The sequence below is a fragment of the Ovis canadensis genome, chromosome 9, assembly GCF_042477335.2.
Source record: "Ovis canadensis isolate MfBH-ARS-UI-01 breed Bighorn chromosome 9, ARS-UI_OviCan_v2, whole genome shotgun sequence".
Classification (NCBI taxonomy): domain Eukaryota; kingdom Metazoa; phylum Chordata; class Mammalia; order Artiodactyla; family Bovidae; genus Ovis; species Ovis canadensis.
This window is the reverse complement of record NC_091253.1, coordinates 55,686,516-55,705,736: the sequence shown is the minus strand read 5'-3', so window position 1 is coordinate 55,705,736 and position 19,221 is coordinate 55,686,516. Positions and strand designations below refer to the sequence as shown.

General features: G+C 38.8%; 1 protein-coding gene across 6 annotated transcripts in view; it reads right to left on the bottom strand.

Annotated features, from left to right (window-relative positions):
* C9H8orf34 (chromosome 9 C8orf34 homolog) overlaps positions 1–19,221 on the bottom strand; it is a 337,664-nt gene that overhangs the window by 89,463 nt on the left and 228,980 nt on the right. The gene's annotated exons all lie outside the window — the stretch shown is intronic.

Genomic DNA, 19,221 nt, shown 5'->3' with positions numbered 1-19,221 from the left:
AAATACAATCCATAACTGTGTCAGAATTTTTCATAGTTAAAATCTTCAACTCTTTTGTATCTTTATTTGTATATATCAGACTAGAATCCAATAATGTATATGCATGACTCTCTTTCCTTTTGTATAAGTATAAATATTGTACATTATATTTTTATTGTTACAATAATAAATTTTAAACATTTGTGTATGTATTATACATTTATTGCTGTTGGTGGTGGTTAGTGGCTCAGTCATGTCTGACTCTTTTGTGATCCCATAAACTATAGCCCTTGAGGCTCCTCTGTCCATGAATTCTCCAGGCAAGAATACTAGAGTGGGTTGCCATTCCCTTCTCCAGGGCATCTTCCCAACCCAGGGATGGGGACCGAACCCACGTCTCCTGCATTGGCAGGTGAATTCTTTACCACTGAGCCACCTGAAAAGCCCCATGATACATTTATATTTACATATTATCTTCTATACACAAAGTCACTATATTATATAAGCTAGTTAAATAATTGTCAAGAGTAATTTGCTCATAGTCATATAAAACTTTTCAGTCAAAAATCTTACACTTCTAATTAAGTTTTAATTTTCACTCTAAAAAAAAAAAAGCATCATTTAAGTGACTGATTTAGCTACATACTTCTCAAATCTTCCCAGCTCTTTCTTTTTATTTTGTTTACTTCTAATAATTGGGGTAAATATTTTACTCATCGGCAACATCAAATATTCTTTCTTAATCAAAATTATCAAAGAGAGAATGTATGTAGGTATACAAGACATTGAAGTGTGTAAATAAAGATTACTATTAAAAATTGACAATCAGTTCCAAGACATTTGGGTATTTACCATTAGGTTAAAAACTTAAATGAGGACAACCCCTCTCAGTCCAGTGGTTATGACGGCACACTTCCAACACAGCGGACATGGGTTCAATCTCTGGTTGGGGAACTAAGATGGTATACCTAAATGGAAAATAAATCTCCAATAAAGGTAGAATGAAACAAGAAATCAAACCTAAGTTGCAATTTCTTTTTATTCATTGCAAGCTTCAATAAAAACAAATACTTGTTTAGTATTTATCAGTATGCTCAATAACAACCCAAATGTTTTGGCAATGTAAAGAAATAGGAACTGTCCTTGATTTCATGGAGTTCTCAATTTAGCTGAGTTGAAAAGAAAAATGGCCAGGATAACCACCAACAAATTGGGTGGCCTTGAAGGTGCCTCATCGTTGTCCAAACTGTGCCCTCCAGACACCTTTGGAGTTGAATTTGCCGTGACTTGGCATCAACCCATTGAAGAATGCCTCTGAGCCCCACTATCCTTGAGTGGTCTGCCAATGTTTCCCAAGCTGAAATCCACACAGCACTACTTCTGTAAGAGCTTAATAGGTGCTATGCAAACAAGGGTTGTGTGGGCAAGTCCGGGAAATACAGTTGCAATAAAAGTTAAATCACTTTTTTTTACATTACAAAAGTTGTACTCATACCCTCAAACATTTTCTCTTTGCTTTCTGAAACTCTCCTTCCATATTAAGCACTCTTCTATATTCTCAGCCTCTAAACACAATGTTTCTTGCTCCTCCTGTCATAAGGAAAGCCCTTTTCTCATCTAAGAATAGGACATCCCTTTTTCCTCTAAGAATATTATAGTACCTCCTCTTCAAAGAAGGCTGTGTAGCCCCTCAACCTCAGCTAACAGAGGAATATAAAGATTAATCTGTTTTCTCTCTGCCTGGGAAGACTTTGATCAGGCTCAAAATTTTCTTCTTCAACTCAAGTATCACTATTATCTTAAATGAAATTTGTGTTCACGTATATGTACTGACTAATTTCAAAGTCCCTCAGTCTCAAATCTGGAGTCTTTCCATTTCACCCTTCCCCAGCCCAAGGACAGATAATTCAATTGCTTTGTCAGAAATCTTAAAATCAGTGTTCTGTTCTCTGATAACAAACTCACTTCCTTTAGGTGCTTTCACAAACTCATCTTTCTTATTTATTTAGTTTTGACTGCACTGGGTCTTTGCTGCAGGGGGTAGGCTTTCTCTAATTGCTGCTCACAGGCTTAGTTGCTCCACAGCATGTGGGACCTTAGTTTCCTGACCAGGGACTGAACCTGCGTCCCCCACGTTGAACGATAGATTCTTAACCACTGGGCCACCAGGGAAGTTCCTCAATGTCCTCTTCAATCAAATACATATCTTCATCTCCTCTCAGTTCTCTCCGGGTTTTGCTCCTCTCCTGATTTCCTTCCTGCCCTACTCAGATGGGACCTATTGTCCCCTCAATCCCCATGCACCCACATCTTTTAGTCATTACTGCCAACCAGACACTAATCCTGTATTAACCTGTCATTTTCGTTTACATAGGAGCTGAAAACTACTGGTAAGTATTATGACACTCTAGGACTGACGAGTACAAACAAATCAATAGTTCTCAAGTTTAAATTTCAGCTTGTTGGTAGTTTTTCTTCCATTCCTTTCAAAGTCTTCAAAAATATCACCTCTCTTTTGTGTCCAAAAAATTATGTAATCAAAAATAAAGACCTTCTACTCCCACTCACACAGCACCTGCAGAAGTATCTTTACCCTGACCTGTATTCACCACCTTCTGAATTCACAAAGGGTGACAGACCCTGTTCCCTGTCCAAGGCTTAGATCATCCATGAGGCTGGTGATTTGGGTCCCATCATCTCATCTGCCTCTTGGATCTTCATTTATTTTACTTACCACCACTCATTGTATTCATCTCTATGGCTCATTTCCCATAGCACAGAAATAAGCTCACTTCTCTTTCAACCTTAAAAAAACAAACAAAACAGCATCCCTCCCATAATTATCTAAAACATCTACCTATTGCTTTTTCTAGCTCATTATTCTTTGAGTCAAACTCCTTAAAAATGCTTCCATCAATGCCTTTTTTAAAAAATCAAAGTATAACATAAGACATCCTACTAGTTTCGAGTGTACATTATAGTGATTATATATATATACACATAAATATATTTATCAGTCAGTCAGTCAGTTCAGGCACGTCTGACTCTTTGCAACCCCATGAACTACAGCACGCCACGCCTCCCTGTCCATCACCAACTCCCAGAGTTTACTCAAACTCATGTCCGTTGAGTTTCTCCTCCCACCTTCAATATTTCCCAGCATCAGGGTCTTTGCCAGTGAGTCACTGCTTCGCATAAGGTGGCCAAAGTATTGGAGTTTCAGCTTCAGCATCAGTCCTTCCAATGAACAGTAAGGACTGATTTCCTTTAGGATGGACTGGTTGGATCTCTTTGCAGTCCAAGGGGCTCCCAAGAATCTTCTCTAATACCACAGTTCAAAAGCATCGATTCTTCAGCACTCAGTTTCTTTACAGAAAGCTGAAATATGTGTGTGTGTATATATACACACACACATATACATTCTGAAATGGTCACTAAGAGAAGTATAGTTACCATCTGCCTCCAAGCAAAGTTATTACAATATTATTGACCATATTCCTTATGCTCTATTTTGTATCCCCATGACTTACTTCTTTCATAACTGGATGTTGATACCTCTTAATCTCTTTCACTTATTTTGGCTGCCCCTCAACCTCCCTCCCCTCTAGCAACCAACAGTGTGATCTCTGCATCCATGAGTCTGTTTCTGTTTTATTTGTTCCTGTTTTGTTTTCTAGATTCTACGTATGAACATGTGAGTTGTCCCATATCTTGGCTATTATAAATTGCAAATAATGCTGCAATGAATATATGGGTGCAAATATCTTCCTGAGTTAGTGTTTTTGTCGCATTTCCAGAGAAATACTCAGAAGTGGAATTGTTGGATCACATGTTAGTTCTATTTTTAATTTTTTGAGGAACCTCTGTGCTGTTTTGTATAGCAGTCACACCAACTTACATTCCTACCAACAGGGCACGAGGATTCCCTCTTCTCTGTATCCTTTCCAGAACCTGTTATTTTTTGTGTTTTTGATAATAGCTGTTCTGACAACTGTGAGGTACTGTCTCATTGCAGTTCTGATTTCCATTTCCTTGATAACGAGTGATGTTGAGCATCTTTCCATGTGCCTGTTGGCCATCTACATGTTTTCTTAAAAAAAAAAAAAAGTTCTATTCAGGTTCTCTGCCTATTTTTTAATCCAGTTTTTTAAGTTTTTAAATTTTGAGTTGCACAAGCTCTTCACATATTTTAGATATTAACTCTCCACCAATGCCTCTACTTCCACAGTTTTAATTCACCCCTCAATCTATTTTAATTTGGTTTGTCCTGCTGCCATTCTGAGACGATTGGCTGACACTAAGACTGCCCGATCTTCTACTTGCCACACACAGAGGAAAACTTCCTGATCTTGTTTTTATTTTACTTTCATTTCTACTTTGTGTGAACACTCTTTTCTCAGTCTGGACCATCTCCCTGAATCAGTTCACCCACTCTTATGGTTTAACTACATGTAAGGTGGTTTTTCAAAAATTTCTCTTGAGTTTTCAGCCTGAGATTGGTATAACCAAATACTAATTGGACATTTTAATTGAACTAACCAGAAACATCTCAAAGCAAATTATCCAAAGAAAACTCTTCTGCATCATTCTCTGCCTTGTATGACATATGGCTAATCAATCTCATTCTTATTAATTACATTTCCTAAAGGAATTTCCTGAATTCAGCACTTCTTTATTCTACTACTATAATCATGCTGCTCATCTTGACTTGCTTGGATTATTACATAGTTTCTTTGATGTTATTTATACACAGAAACTGTCCTTCAAAAATTCATTTTCCATATGGCTACCAGAAAATTCCAAACAAATCCTCATGCTTTATTATTTTCATGCTTTAAATATTTCGGTGCAAGGGATTTTAACACGAGTATTCTTAAGGGACCCATAAACAGGTTTCAGGGGAATCACTGTAATTCACAATAAATGGAATAAAAAGTTTTTGGTGGATGTGCCCTTTTTTGGACAGGGAGACAGTAACCTCAACCAGATGCTCAAAACTAATCTTCGACTCAAAAGACTTTAAGAACTACCATTTTTACTGGAGACTCTTGTGCAAAATGAGTAATGGTTTCCTTACCAAATCATTCAAATCTCTCTATTGCACAATCCCTACCTGTGTCTGCAACTTCACCTTCTTGGATATTTCACTGTGGATTTTATACTCCATAAACTCCAAACTGCTTTTACTTTTGTGCTGATATTTTATTAAGCCTCTCTGGCTTATAATTATCTCTGGCAGAATTTACGTTGCCCTCATTTACTATTTGGCTTAATCCTAGGTTTTAATTACAGATTCTCCTTTTTTGCAGAAGTTTTTCTTCCAGAAGTCTTAGTACCTATGCAAATCTTTACCACAGTTCTTACTTTACTATGTTTTGTTTGCTTTGATGTCTATCAACACACACCAAGTGTCTTATAGGTGAGTTTTATTTTTCATATTTTTATGTCTCTAAAGCCTAGTTCATATTGAGCTTGATACATCGCAAACTCTGAGAGATTTCTTAAGGTATTTTTTAGTGATGAGCTCACCTTGGAGAAAAGGAAAGGAAAAGGGGACCCAATCTATGTATAAGGAGTTTTCTACAGAATACCTGAGTATATTTACATTCTCTTGAAAAGAGGTAAGAATTATCCTGCATTTCTTACCCTGGTTCACCCTAATACAGAATGTAAACCAGAGGCTTACATGCAATCCAGTTTATGGTCTGGGGTGGGGGCAGGAGTGAGGAGCACAGAGTGACACATAAAAGAGAAAGGTGTGTTATTGAGTCACACCCTTTACCAGTGGTTGCTGCTCAACCCCACGAGAATTCTAACGATCCTTGTGAAACATGTCCACTAGAAGAATGAAAGCATAAAGCATTTATCCATAGGCTCCTGGTCAAGGGTGGTCCCTGATCATTGATCTCCCTGATCTTTTCAGTCGTGCATATATTAGTTTAGAATGATTCTCATTCGTCATCCCAGGGCAGGAAATGAGATGTAAAAAATACCAGTGAAATTGAGATGCTAAAGTTTGCACATGCACAAAGCTGGCTCCAACAGTTAGAAGAAGCATATGTCAAAACAGTTGCTAATAAAATTTGGGGCATTTTAAGTGAGGTACAAGCAGAGGTGACAAAGATAGCACATGTGTTTGGGTTTCAAACAAATGAATCAGATCTCATTTTAACTGGACTGACCAATATGACTTGTCTAGGAAAAACCTCCAAGTTTATGAGTCAACAGTCACCTTCCATTGACTCAGTCTTAATGGTGAATAAGCCAATGAAAGATAGCATCCTCAGAGACTACTGTAGTGCATATCACAGCCTATCATAGTACCAGGCACATGTACGTGATCAATAGACATTGTTAAGTAAATGTTGCTGAAAAGTCCCTATGTCTTACCAGATAGACTTAAGGGAAGATGGACCAGTCAAGAGGAAACATATGGAAGCTCACTCAGGAGACTGGTGGCTGTAGCAGTGATTCAAATTTTGCTTGCTTGGTAATGTTTTGAGATCCAGCTGATTCCAATGTCTTGCTTTGTAAGAAGAAACAAGGAAAAAAAATCCAGGGCCCAGTAGCTGTCTAGTCCTAGTCCAAAATGTTGGTTAAAACACACCACCACCAGCCATATGCATTTTGGGGGCAAGGTTTGAATAGTGTAAGCAGTGGGAGGATAGTGATGAGTGCTACTTCTTTTTTATACTTTTTTTTTTTTTAATCCAAAACACTCAATATTTTTCTTTTTTAAAACCCTCTGGTACCATCAGTTCAGTTGAACCATGTGATGTGATAAGACTCAAATAAGTGTATTCTTAATTTTTCACATTTGTCCTAGAAGACATTCAGTCATCTTTCTGTTTTTATGCCATCATGCTATGTATTCTATACTTCAATCTTCCCTTAATACTTTCTGGAAGAAAGCAGTATCTAACTAAAGAATAAAGAAAGAAAGAAAGTAAAGTCACTCAGTCGTGTCCAACTCTTTGCCACACTGTGAATTGCAGCCTACCAGGCTCCGCCGTCCATGGGATTCTCCAGCCAAGAGTACTGGAGTGTGTTGCCATTTCCTTCTCCAGGGAATCTTCTCAACCCAGGGATCGAACCTGGGTCTCCCGCATTGCATGCAGACGCTTTACCCAAACTCTTTTTTTTTTTTTAACTAAATTGAATGCACTATGGCATGCATGAAATTAACATTTCTCACTTATCTAGTTCAGAGGAGATGATGAATAGAATCTGGATTAATTCAGGAAATGTTAATGGAGTAGGTGGTACTTGCACTGGGCTTTGAAAATGCTGAAGTTCGATTAGGTGAAGAAAAAGAGGAAGGGTGTTTCAAGGAAAGAGCAGTGAAATAATACAGTACACTTACTTTGGAAAAAGAAGTCTCCCTCGAGGGGGGGAAAGATGAGAAAAAAAAAAGAGAGAGAGAGAGAGAGAAAGGGAAAACCAAGTATAACAAAGATTAACAGCTTCAGTGAAAGTAGTGTATTGAAAGCAACAAACACATCTAGATTACAGAATGTATTCAGATGGGATCTTGCAAATTAAACAAAAAGATGTAGACTTAATGAAACAGGAAACTGTGAAAGTTTTAAATTATTGCCTAATATAATAAAAGCTGCACTAAGAAAATAATTTTCATCGGGGCCTCTTGGAAGGCCATTTGGGAAGCTTTTACAATAAACTAGAAATAGAAGATCAAAAGCATGGAATAAAGAGGAGGGTCTAGGCAGGTGCCTACAGTGGCCCAAGCACTGTTTCAGTTTGGGGGGTTGTGGGGCGGGAGCAGTGTTCACTGTGTGGACACAGTGAACCAAATTTCCATCCTCACGGAGCTTTCATTTTAGATGTGCTGGTGGAGGTGCAGAGAGGCAGCTGGATAGAGGGGAGATGCTGAGCAGACTGAGTTGTGTACCAGGCTTGCCCTCCCCGGGCTCCAAAATCTCTACAGAGAACTTCAGACACAATTTAGCAACTGAACAAAAATGATGACTTAATTTAGTTATTTTGAAGGACATGATATTCTGTTTCACTAGAAAACAACAGTATATCATAAATGCCAATCGGATCCAGGGAACCATAAACAGTTCAGGTTTTAAGAAATTTTGAACCATTTTCTACAAAGGGGTAGAAGATTACTTTATCCTTGTCCTCCCAAGTCTTCCTTTAATTCTCAAAGTGTCTTTCATAACATTGGTCATAGAGATATTTCTAAGTCTCTTTCTAAATGTTCATTTTCCATTTCAGGATTCCAGCATGTTTTTCCAGGATTATTTTTTGAAGGAAATTCTAACAATTTAGGGGTGGGCTTCTCTTGTGGCTCAGGTGGTAAAGAATCAGCCTGCAATGTGGGAAACCTGGGTTGGGAAGATCCCCTGGAGAAGGGAAAGGCTACCCACTCCAGTATTCTGGCCTACACTTCCATGGAGTGTATAGTCAATGGAGTCACAAACAGCTGGGCATGACTGAGCAACTTTCATTCACTCACTAACAATTTATTGTCACTTACTCAATTTCAAAGTCTTAAAAGAGGCAAATTGTCATCAACATTAAAAATTTATCAGGGATCTTCAGAGGCAGAGCCCTTCACTGAGTAATGACACTGCAATCTGCTGTAAGACCTGGGTGTATTTTCAGGATCTCTCCAGTTACTTGCCAAGCTTCCTGAGGCTTCAAAGATCAGGTCTGATATCCTCCACACCATCAGGGCTTAGCATACTAATTTACATTTGTGTGCCCCTCCTACCCCCCTGAGTAACTATCTGATGTAAACAGCATCTTATCTGAAATCACTAAAGACTGGTAAGAGTATGTTCTCTACTCTAGAAGAATGGCACTGCTGTCTGTAAAACTTTGCTGCCCTCCACCCAAGTCCCAGCTAAGCCTCAGTTCCTCGGGGAGTTCCCTGGAAGTTCTTCCTCTCACTCTGCTTTCCAAACCCACTGACTCCATCTCTGGGTCTCCCTTACCCTTGGCCATTCCATTCCGACCCTCTGACACCACTTCTCAGGCCCCCCTAACTGCACTATCTGTGTGCCAGATACAGCTCTACCTTCCAGAACCTCTGATAAACAGTTCTACTCCAGGTTTGTCAACAGGAAGTTTCCAACAGTACCTAGATCTCACTCTTTATTTTAGTTGCTGTTCGTTGTTGTTCAGTTACTAAGTCATGTCCAACTCTTAGCAACCCTATGAACTGCAGGATGCCAGGTCTTCCTGTCCTTCACTGTCTGCTGGAGGCTGCTCAAACTCATGTCCACTGGTTCAATGATGCCATCCAACCATCTCATTCTCTGTTACCCCCTTCTCCTCCTGCCCTCAACCTTTCCCAGCATCAGAGTCTTTTCCAATGAGTCAGCTCTTCGCTTCAGGTGACCAAAGTATTGGAGCTTCAGCTTCAGAATCAGTCTTTCCAATGAATATTCAGGGTTGATTCCCTTGAGGATTCCTTGAGGACTGGTTTGATTTCCTTGAAGACTGGTTTGATCTCCTTGCTATCCAAGGGACTCTCAAGAGTCTCCCTCAGCACCACAGTCTCAGCCTTCATTATGGTTCAGCTCTCACATCCATACATGACTACTGGAAAAACCATAGCTTTGACTATATGGACCTTTGTCTGCAAAGTGATGTCTCTGCTTTTTAATACACTGTCTGGGTTTATCATAGTTTTTCTTCCTAGAAGCAAGTATCTTTTAATTTCATGGCTGCAGTCATCATCTACAGTGATTTTGGAGCTCAAGAAAACAAAGTCTCTCAGTGTTTCCACTTTTTCCCCATCTATTTGCCATGAAGTAATGGGACCGGATGCCATGATCTTCATTTTTCGAATGTTGAGTTTTAAGTCAGCTTTTTCACTATCCTCCTTTATTTGAAGTCATGATCTCAGTTTTTCAAATGCTGAGTTTTAAGTCAGCTTTTTTTCACTCTCCTTATTTTAGTATATTCTCTTAAAAATCTTCCTTCTAGCATTCATCTGTAGGCACTCTATTCCTTTTCTCTTGCTGTTTATATCACGTGAGGTAACAATGCATCAAGACAAAGCACCTTTCTCTTGACCCTGGAATGGAATAGAATAACACTCCCCTTCACCAGAGGGCTTTCTTTATATTCTGCTTTTTAAATTCTCTCCCTTGTTCACAAGAATCTCTGAACATAAACCTCTAAAACAAAATGATGGATGGTAACATGCTCTTTCCTCTCACATTTTCCTTTTAACTTCCTATCTCCTGAAAGTGAGATATGAGCCTGCAAACTACCGGTAACTCTCTAATCAAATTTATAGTTCTCTCACACAAGCCTGATTGCAGACGTGACGCTGCTGTTGGTGGCCTCTTCTTATCTAGGTTGCTAACTCCTGGCACAAGTGTAAGAATTTTAAAACCAAATCTACGGAGGGCACACATGGAAAATAGATTTTTTTTTTTTTTCAGTCTCTTCTGCTTTACCTCAACTCAGATATAAAAATGTCAACACAAAATTAGGTAGAGAAGATGACGCATGGAGCAGGACTGATCCTTACCACCCCTTGGGACCAACTAAACTGGATTTTCCAGGCAGATTGACCAGAATGTGGACCACTGACACACACCTTGGCCAGGTTATTACTCACACCATGGATGACCCAGGAGACATTCCAACTTTCCTGAAATTCCAGGCAGTCATGAAAAAGGATTACATTCAAATTGCCAGACTGCCCTGGGGCTAAGGAAACTCCAAGAGAAAACAGCCAACACAGAATGTCTGAGCTAAAAGCAGCTCTGGGCATTGGAATCCATAAGCTTCCTTCAACATGACCATTGGTCCACATTTTAAATTGGATTCCCTGTCAATGATCTGGCGAAGTGCGAGTATGCTTTCAGCCTGCCGTCATCCTTAGAGAGCACCCCTTTAAAAATCTATCCACAGAAATAGGCAGTGGAGGTCCTTATTGGACAGGCAGAGTGGAGCAATGTTCTCAACTTCTAGGGTGCACCAGACTCGCCTGGGCTGCAGGAGTCCCAGGCCTCCAGGCCACAGACTTCCTCCGAGCTGACAGGTACCTCCTGTCAGATCAGTGGCAGACTTAGATTAGAAATAAAGTGCACAATAAATGTAATACACTTGAAATATCCTGAAACCATCTCCTGTCCCCCAACCCCTAGCTATGAAAAAATCACCTTCCACAAAACTGGTCCCTGGTGCCAAAAAGTTTGAGGACTGATGACCTGGAGGACTTCTTAAAACATAGATTGCTGAGTTTTACCCACAGATTCCTGAGTCCGGTCTGGAGGATGGTCTAGGAATTGTCTTTCTACCAAGTTCTCAGGTGATACTGATACTGTCAGGTAGGACACAGTGCCCCATAAGTGCCTCCTCTTTATATTAATAGCTCTGGTAGGGGATGGACCTCCCATTCATCCTCATTGTGTAGTAGTATTAGACTATGTCTGGAATGCCAAAAATAGGTAAGACTCTACCAGAGAATGTTGGTATTTTTCTTTCTCCAACTAGCAACTTTTAGCTGAACAGTCAATTTTACTCCCAAGTATCCAGACCTGAGAGCTGTATCATAAAGAAGGCTGAGCACTGAAGAATTGATGCTTTCAAACTGTGTTTCTGGAGAAGACTCTTGAGCGTCCCTTGGACTGAAAGATCAAACCAGTCCATCCTAAAGGAAATCAACCCTGAATATTCATTGGAAGGACTGATGCTAAAGCTGAAGCTTCAATACTTTGGCCACCTGATGCGAAGAGCCAACTCACTATAAAGTCTCTTATGCTGGGAAAGATTGAGGGCAGGAGGAGAAGGGGGCGACAGAGGATGAGATGATTTAATGGATATTAGTTACAGAAAACTCCCACAGATAGTGGAAGTCTGGTATGCTGCAGTTCATGAGGTCGCAAAGAGTCAGACTGAAAGTGTGAATGCATTAGCCGCTCAGCTGTGCTCAACTCTTTGCGGTCCCATGGACTACAGCCCACCAGGCTCCTCTGTCCATGGCATTTTCCAGGCAAGGATACTGGAGTGGTTTGCTTTTTCCTTCTCCAAGGGATCTTCCCAACCAAGGGATCGAACCCAGGTCTCCTGTACCACAGGCACCATTTCATCTGATCGGAGTTAGAAATCTCAGAGTAGATTGCACTTGAGCTTGGGGCACTGCATCTGTAGCCTCCATCAGAGCGCTGCTTAGCAAGTCTGCCTAGTAAGCAGCATCCAGCATAGAGCAGCTGTGGGAAGTCTTAAAGTGCTGATTTCTAACAGGTTGAAAAATGGGATTGTGTGGGGAGCCAAACCACCCTTTTGAAAAACTGCCAAAGCTTTTGTTCCCTCCTCAGCCATTCCTCCCTTTAATCAGAGACCGTTCCCTCATGGTCCTGAAATGGAAACCTGCCTCACATGCATATCTGATGGGAGGCCACCCCCTCTTTTGGATGTGGCCCTGGGAACATGTTAGATCGCTGAGTTCTTCTATATATAGTCAATCTCTCTCCCTCTCTGATGTGATCAGATTTTTCCATGCCACAGCCCTGGAAGTGACAGTATGTTGTGCTGCCTTAGTCAGATGGTTCATGTGCCTTTCTTCGCGATTTCCATTCCATAAGATTGGAAGTAATTGAAAGTAATTTGTGATGAGCAGCAGAATTATGAGGCAGACTGAAATTCCCAAATTACCAGTAATATTACTTTGTACCAAAGAGCGGTAAGAGTTTAGCAGGGTTCTATACACCCACAGATGGCAACTGAGGGAATATTGCCAGTGATGCACACATCACAATATCTGAGAAATTGTTACTGGATGTGGAACTAGCATGAGGGAAGGAACCATGGGCAGCCTCCAAGCAATTCTTCTTGAGAAAGTTGTACATTTTTCTGAGGAGGAAATAAAGGAAGTTCCAGCAAAACCCAGCACGTTCCATCTACTTAGGAGGGATCAGAGGTAGAGCAGGGGGATAAAGTATAGGAAAAGATCCCTTAGAAGGGATCCCTGAGAAGATCCCTTAGAAATCTGAAACCACTGTGTTCGGAGGTTGAAGTCTCAGCCAGGTGAGCTAGCTTGATTCATATCAAACAGAAAGGCTCCCAAAGTGGGTATTTTATGACTCTACTTCTTCTCCATAAGAGTAACATTCTCCATATTTCAATAGAACACGGTAGAATGTAAGATGTGTGAGTATAGCAACAAAATTTGGTCTCCTCTATGCCATGCTTTATTTATGTACCCATTCCTGTGGTCATGTATGGATGTGAGAGTTGGACTGTGAAGAAGGCTGAGCGCCGAAGAATTGATGCTTTTGAACTGTGGTGTTGGAGAAGACTCTTGAGGGTCCCTTGGACTGCAAGGACATCCAACCAGTCCATTCTGAAGATCAGCCCTGGGTGTTCTTTGGAAGGAATGATGCTAAAGCTGAAACTCCGGTACTGTGGCCACCTGATGTGAAGAGCTGACTCATTGGAAAAGACTCTGATGCTGGGAGGGATTGGGGGCAGGAGGAGAAGGGGACGACAGAGGATGAGATGGCTGGATGGCATCACTGACTGGATGGACGTGAGTCTGAGTGAACTCCAGGAGTTGGTGATGGACAGGGAGGCCTGGCGTGCTGCGACTCATGGGGTCACAAAGAGTCAGATGCGACTGAGCGACTGAACTGAACTGAAGTGGATAGGGCTTCTCTGGTGGCTCAGCAGTAAGGAAACTGCCTGCCAATACAGGAGACTCAAGAGACGTGGGTTTGATCCCTGGGTCAGGAAGATCCCCTGGAGTAGAAAATGGCAACCCATTCCAGTATTCTTGCCTGGAAAATTTCACAGACAGAGGAGTCCAGGGGGTTACAGTCCATGGAATCGCAAAGAGTCAGACATGACTGAACACGCACCTTTACCTTTACCTAACAGGTGATAAACAGTTACTAATTGAATAAAGTTTCTGTTAGCACTATGCATAAGCTTGATATACGTCCTAGGTTTTAAGTTCATTTTGAGGCAGGAAGCATAATTTAAGTTTGTTTTTCTCATAACCTTCTGTAATAAATACAACTCGCGTAATAAATGGTTTTCAAATGAGTCAATGTTAAAGTGCTTTGTTTATTAGGATTTGGAGAGCCTACACTGAAATTTGCTGATAAGTAATTTGATGCCCTGGAAAACAAGATTGGCTGAGAAAATGTCAAGTATATGGAGTCCTTGCAGAGATTTTAATAGACAAGATAAAGACCTTCTTTCATTCTGGTAACTATGCTCTTAAAATTCTTAAGAAAGACAACACCAAATACAAATGTCTGCACCAGTAGAAAAGGCAATACGGCATAAAGATTCTAGGATGATTCATCTTTTGGCTTAACAGTCTAAAAGAAGAAATACATTTGGTGACTTATCTCAGAATATAAACACTGCTTTGTTAAATTTTAACTACCTTAGTCTAGAATTTATTTTTTCTGATGTGCACCTCAATTGATCTCTTAAAAGGATCACAGAATTTATTTATAGTGAAACTACTTTCTCTCTGACTTCTGCAAACTAAAACAGTTTGCACTGGTAACCAGAGTTAGCTTGTAAAATAGATCTTCTCAAGGGGTCTTAACTATTTCTTTATCTAATTTATTGTTATTGTTATATAATTACCATATTTCAAGTCATAAGTTACTCTTTCCAAAATTTCATTTCTTTTTCTGACTTTTATATGGCACGATTTAGATGTTATGGGCTTCCCTGAGGGCTCAGATGGTAAAAAGTCTGCCTACAATGTGGGAGACCTGGGTTTGATCCCTGGGCTGGGAAGATCCCCTGGAGGAGGGCATGGCAACCCATGGACAGAGGAGTCTGGTAGGCTGCAGTCAATGGGGTCATAAAGAGTCAGACACGAGAGTGACTAAGAACAAAAAGCATTTAGATATTATAGAATTTCTGGTTTTAAGTAAGAAAATGGGCTATTATATTAACATTCTGAAAAAAAATGTTAATTTTAAAACTTAAATGCTCTTTCCTGAAAACACAGATTTACTGAAACATAATACATGATGGCATTGATACACAGTTATTTGCTTTTCTGTTTTAGGTAGTTCATATTCAGTTTTAAGCACTAATGTTCGCAACTGAAATAAATACATACTCTGTGAATTTTGATTCTTATTCTGAAATGTTAGTATTCTTTGATTTATGGCAATAATATATACAGTCTGATTTGATCTAAAATATTTATTTTATACCAGTGAGACAAATTAACTGTTCAGTGATTAGGAAGATAACAGAAGACATACATAGAGAAAAACTAAATATATGTTTGATTTGGTTTATGTAGGCCATTTAGAAACTGTGATCCAATTATACGGGTGATTACCATAACAAGTAATTGAACATAATTACAATTTTAATTTTACTACAAAGGGTACCTGGGAGGTCCAGCATGCCAAGCAAGTGAATAAACAAGAAGCTTCCACATGTGGATAAACATGAGAAATATAATTTTTTCAGTATTTCTTCCATATCTCACATTAGATACCTCATCCTATGCCAGTATGGAAGTTAAAATTGTAAAAAAGAAGACTCATTTAAGTGAAACTTCTCATATTTTAAAAACAAAATAAAGTCCTACAAATCTTATTGCTATTACATTATCAGACAGGGTATTTAAGCAAGAATAAACACTAGAATGTTTTCAAAAATTATTATTGTCACATCATGATTGATATTCTTGATACTACTTATATAGTGATATATAGTGAAAATCGTGGTTGTGTCCAGCTCTTTGCAAGCCTGCAGACTGTAGCCTGCCAGGCTCCTCTGTCCATGGGATTCTCCAGGCAAGAACAGTGGAGCTACTCCCTTCTCCAGGGGATCTTCCTGACCCAGGGATGAAACCCGGTTCTCCTCCCATTGCAGGCAGGCTCTTTACCATCTGAGCCAGCAAGGAAGCCAAACAGGAACTCATTATTTTCTGTCATGGCAATTTCTGTAAGTATTTTATCTACAGAAGTAGCACATAAAGGAAATATCCTTTCTAAACCGAATCACTTAAAAACATGTTTTTACTGTTGTCATTCTGTCAAACATTATTTTAATATCCCCAAAGGAAAAAAAAAAAAGTGCCAAATGCGTATAAGGTCTACGATTCTTGTTTTCCTAAGATTTTTGAAGGCAGTCAGTTTTTGTATATAATTAATTTGCTTATATGACAATTATCCTTCAATCTCTGAAAGCCCTTAGAAAATAGTCAATAAAAATATTTTATTAGAGGCTTAAAAAAAAGGCTTACAAAAATAAAGCAGCAAATACACTGGACATTCCTCTACTTGTGGGGCTCCTTCTCAATTTGTATGGGAGCTGCAAAATGTTCAGTGCTTTTATTTGCCAGTCACTGGGAAAGTAAACAACTTGCCCAAGGATTCTCAGTGAAACTGGGATACTGTTAGATGCTGAAATCTAAGGGTTTAAACATCACACTTCATTTGTTTCCATGGGCTCAGCTGGTGGGACAGAAACATCATCTTATTGGATCAACTATCAAATCAGAACAATTCAGTCTGAAAATAAGCTTCATCCTCACAATTTAACCCCTTCCTAAATGGCCCTCACCTCCTAATATCATCAGCTTGAGGTTTAGGATTCAACATATGAATTTCGGGGAGACACAAACCTTCAATGGTAGCAACTAAATACTTTTGACAAGTTCATGCTTATGAGAAGAAATCTAAGTAGAACTTGAATTTTAAATAAAACCCATAAGAATTAGAAACGTTTTTCTCCCTTATATGAAACACAGTCATAGCTAGAATCAAGATACCTATAAAATTCATAATGCTTGTCATAGTGTTTTCATTTCACAATAGCAACTAAATTTTTACTTAAAATGCAGCTAGAAAAAGGATATTTAAATAATCAATGTCTCACTTTGGAGTTACTCATTACTTTATTGGTTTCAGATTTCTAGCATAGTATCTAAATTACAACACTCATAACCTAAAAATAGGGTAATTATTTTATCTCAATAATATAGGTAAGAATTTATCTGCTTGCTTTATTTGAACTTTTGTTGCCCAACAGGTTTTTTTTTTTTTTCCAATTTCATATAAACATCTTGCCTTACTCCATCCCATCGGCCTTTTATCCTAAAACAGACTAGGCAGTACAATGAATTTGAAAAATGTGCGTAATTCCACAATGGAACCAACAATTTGTTTTAAAACTGGGAGGCAGCATTGTAGAGTAGCAAGATTGAGGCTTTCAAGTCAGATTGGGCAAGGTTCAAATTCTACCTGTGCAGCTTAGGAGTCTTTCGTGCTTAAGCAGCTTATTTGGTCTCCTTGAACTTCATTTGTTGCTTGCAAAATGAATCTTAAAAGCATCCACTTGGAAGAGTTGTTTGTGAGGATTAGAGAAAATGTCTCTAAATACCTAATCTGATGTTCGGTACCCAGCTGGTGCTTCTTAACAAGCATAACTTCAAAATGCTGTGGAGAAAGGAATGCTGTTCATGTGCTTCTTAAAGCAATACCCAAATCCATGCCTCAGTGTATTTGGGGCATGTGTTTCAATAGTAAATATATGGCTATTGAATTGATCAATTTGGCTGAACTCATTCACTGGGAATTTTAACTGAATTGATCACTGGTTTTAACACTTTACAGACTAGATTTTTGAGCCCTCATTGTTCAATATACATCAATTCTGGCTCTGAATCAACACAGCCTCTATTCTGCTCTCCCCAACATTTTTCTGACCATTTATCTGTGAGAATTTAACAAGCTACAGAATTGAATCTGAACTCATTATGTTTCTGAACTCTGTGTGCTAACTGATAGCAGAGATAATGAAGAGGAGCTCTGGTTGACAAAAAAAAAAAGGCATAAAGAGGAAAGTTTGGGATAACAAGAATTTTATGCATTAAATGAACATTATATTCTTTCATGGATTCTCTCACCATTTTCGTTATCACAATTGTTTACGACGTTGCTTACAGAGTTTCTTAGTTTCAAAGTACCATACTGATAAGACAACTGGTACAAATTTCTGATTTTTTGAGATTTACTAAAATAGGATCATTGAAATTTGCATAATTATTTATATAAATTATCATGTTATCATTTTATCTATTATATATTAACATAATATAATTAGTATAATAGTAAGTAATATTACATACTGCTGCTGCTGCTAAGTTGCTTCAGTCGTGTCCGACTCTGTGCGACCCCATAGACGGCAGCTCACCAGGCTTCCGGGTCCCTGGGATTCTCCAGGCAAGAACATTGGAGTGGGTTGCCATTTCCTTTTCCAATGCATGAAAGTGAAAAGTGAAAGTGAAGTCGCTTAGTCGTGTTCGACCCTCAGCCACCCCATGGACTGCAGCCTTCCAGGCTCCTCCATCCATGGGATTTTCCAGGCAAGAGTACTGGAGTGGGGTGCCATTGCCTTCTCCGAATATTACATACTAAAACTATTCTAAATTCTTATCATTTATTTTACTAAATTCAACACTAACACTTATTTTTATCATACAAAATTTTTAATTTTTTTTTACAAACAGGCTGTAACATTTTTTTCTAAAATTCTCCTAGAAAGCTACATAACATTAGGTGAGCATTTAAAAAAACCTTAATTTTCACATTTATCAGCATAATTCTTATTACTCTTGGTTTTGAATATTAAAGCCTAAATATTTTGCTAATTTTTAAATCATTCTCAGAAATCACACCTAAGTTAGACAATCACTTAGAATCAGTTATACCTGTTCAAATCTAAAATCAGACAAGTTTAAAAAGAGGTAATGACAATTCATGACTTTGGAGAAAGGAGTGGTCCTTGCTCGATTATCTAAACGACTTAACAATCCTCTTTTCCAGAGCAATATACTCCTCTACAGAATTTATGAATATTTCTTATGACTCAAACTTGTTTGCAATCTCAATATCTACCCAAATCAGCTCCCAAATAAATCCTAATACTTTATTTTTGTTAAAGATTTTCTTTCTGTGATGTGGAGCTATTTTATGCAAAGTATTAGGTCCTCTTTAATTCTCTTTCTCTTCTGGAATGGTGATACTGTATTTTATTTTTGCCATGAAGATGACATATCCTGGGCCAACAGTGACACACACTGATTCTCAGAAGACAGCTCGATCATATTCTGTATTTCTTATGAGCTCAGTGAACACTTTTAAATAAACAAGGTTCAGTTGGTCCCATAGGACTTAAATAAAGGAAAAGAAACAGAAAGAGAAATAGGCAAGCTTATTCTCCTTCAGATGTTATATACAATGCTCACTGTTCTTATAGGTT